The sequence below is a fragment of the Mastomys coucha genome, unplaced genomic scaffold, assembly GCF_008632895.1.
Source record: "Mastomys coucha isolate ucsf_1 unplaced genomic scaffold, UCSF_Mcou_1 pScaffold9, whole genome shotgun sequence".
NCBI classification, from domain to species: domain Eukaryota; kingdom Metazoa; phylum Chordata; class Mammalia; order Rodentia; family Muridae; genus Mastomys; species Mastomys coucha.
Genome location: NW_022196915.1, coordinates 60,196,019 through 60,198,268, shown reverse-complemented (window position 1 = coordinate 60,198,268; position 2,250 = coordinate 60,196,019). Strand labels below are relative to the sequence as shown.

Genomic DNA, 2,250 nt, shown 5'->3' with positions numbered 1-2,250 from the left:
CACCCCAAACTCAGAGGTAGCCCAGATATGTCCTCGTACTGGTGTGCTAAGAACTCACCAAGATATCATTTCTTCACAGCTAACAAGATAAAATTCGGACATTGCTTTCTGACCTTCACCAATGTTTCCAACTATCCTAGTTTAATGTTTTAAGTACTAGAGAGTAATTGAAAGGTTTCTCTCACTCTAAGACATTAGCTGAAAGAGTTAGGTCAGGATTCCCCTCTGCCTGCCTCCAGCAAGAACCAGAGAATTAGCATAAGAATACCTCAACAGGGAGGGCTCCACCCCTCTTCCTCCTGTTTCACACCTAGCTACCAGACCCTGCTGACCTGGGTGTGGGGGTCGTTTTGCCTAGTGACTTCAGTCTAACAGAAGGACTGGGAGAAGAAAGACTTGGACTCACATGCAGGACTAGCACTAGAACTTAGATGGGCTAGGACTCAGATTCATACACCCGCATTCCCCCGGGCCCAAGCACTCTGGGCCCAGGGGATGCAGCACCAGTTCAGAGGAGATAGCTGCTGCTTTAGACCCAGTATATTTCAGATAGCCTCACATGTACCTCAACTGTTGAGCTGCCAGATTTTTTATTTCTCTTTTACAATGATGGTAAAAGCCTCATGTCTTTTCTAAAGAAATACACTCAGACCTTACACCACTCGTGTCTAGTCTGTTTGTCAAAGCCGAATCCCGTGAACACCTGGCCAGAACCCCTCGTCCGGTGGAACAAGGGACCCCCCCCCTAAGAAATCCCGGTCTGCGGCACTAGCCCTCGGTCAGGGGCCTTCTCTGCAGCATTGCTCCCAGCGTGTCAACCAGAACCCAGTTCTCTCTTTAAGTCCCCAATCTGCATCTAGGCTCCCTGAAGCTGTTCAGAATCACGGTCTTTCTTGGTGGAGCACAGCTCAGCTCTGAAAACACGCTCTCTCAGCTCTTAAGGGCCGCTCAAACTTCATAGCCCTATCATAACACAGCCAATCGCTTCCTCAGGGCCCACCCATTAGGAACTTACAGCATGCTGTACACATCAGGTGATACCGTGCCACATTTTTCACATCTGTTACTTAGAAATAAATCACAGCCTTTTCTTCCGACATCTTAGTGAGGCTGCAGTGGTCCACCCGACTCTCTGAGCTTCGCCATGCCGCCCAAAGACGACAAGAAGAAGAAAGATGCCGGAAAGTCGGCCAAAAAAGACAAAGACCCAGTAAATAAATCTGGTGGCAAGGCCAAAAAGAAGAAGTGGTCCAAAGGCAAAGTTCGGGACAAGTTGAACAATCTTGTCCTGTTTGACAAAGCTACATACGACAAGCTCTGTGAGGAAGTTCCCAACTATAAGCTTATCACTCCAGCTGTGGTCTCCGAGAGACTGAAGATTCGAGGTTCCTTGGCCAGGGCAGCCCTCCAGGAGCTACTTAGTAAAGGACTTATCAAGCTGGTTTCAAAGCACAGAGCCCAAGTAATTTACACCAGAAACACAAAGGGTGGAGATGCCCCAGCTGCTGGTGAAGATGCATGAACAGATTCAATCAGCTGTACATTTGAGAAAATAAAACTTTATTGAATCAAAAAAAAAAAAGAAAGAAAGAAAGAAAGAAAGAAAGAAATCACAGGCCTCACCCATACTCATGGACTGGTTTTTGCCAGGTTACGAATGTCGTTGTCTGAGAGCAGTCATGATTAAGTGATCAGCACATGTTAACCATAACCCCAAGAATCTCTATTTTTAAAAATATTTTTAAATTATTTATTCATTTATTTTGATGTGTATGGGTGTGCCTGCATATATGTCTGTACACCACATGCTTGCCTGATTCTTGCAGAGTCCAGAAAAAGGAGAGGGATTCCTGTAGGTAGAGTTACAGATAATTGAGAATTGCCATGTGGGTGCTGGGAATGAAACCCAGGTCCAGGGGAAGAGCAGACGGTATTCCAAACCACTGAGCCATCTTTCCAGCCCCAAGATTCTTTTTCTTTTTACAAACACTCCAAAGCTGATATTCACTTTTGACAGTTCAAAACAATTGCTGCCAGTTCTGATAAAGGAAGAAAAATGAGGAAGAGGATTTCTTGTTTTGGGTTTTCAATTTTAGTGTGTTTTAGAATCATCAAGGGAGTTTATAGTAATCTCATTACAGTCTGTACCCAAGATCACTTGAGGCCAAATCTCTGACAGCAGCAGTGTCATTCTCTGAAATTCTTCACATCAAGGTGCAGTCAGGAGTTCAAGTCAGTCTTACTGAGAAA

General features: G+C 45.1%; 1 pseudogene across 1 annotated transcript; it reads left to right on the top strand.

The window, feature by feature from the left end:
• Nucleotides 1-1,087: 1,087 nt before the first annotated feature.
• Nucleotides 1,088-1,582, top strand: LOC116084528 (annotated as a pseudogene). Its single transcript, XR_004116145.1, has one exon. The product of XR_004116145.1 is annotated as a 40S ribosomal protein S25 pseudogene (transcript).
• Nucleotides 1,583-2,250: the final 668 nt, after the last annotated feature.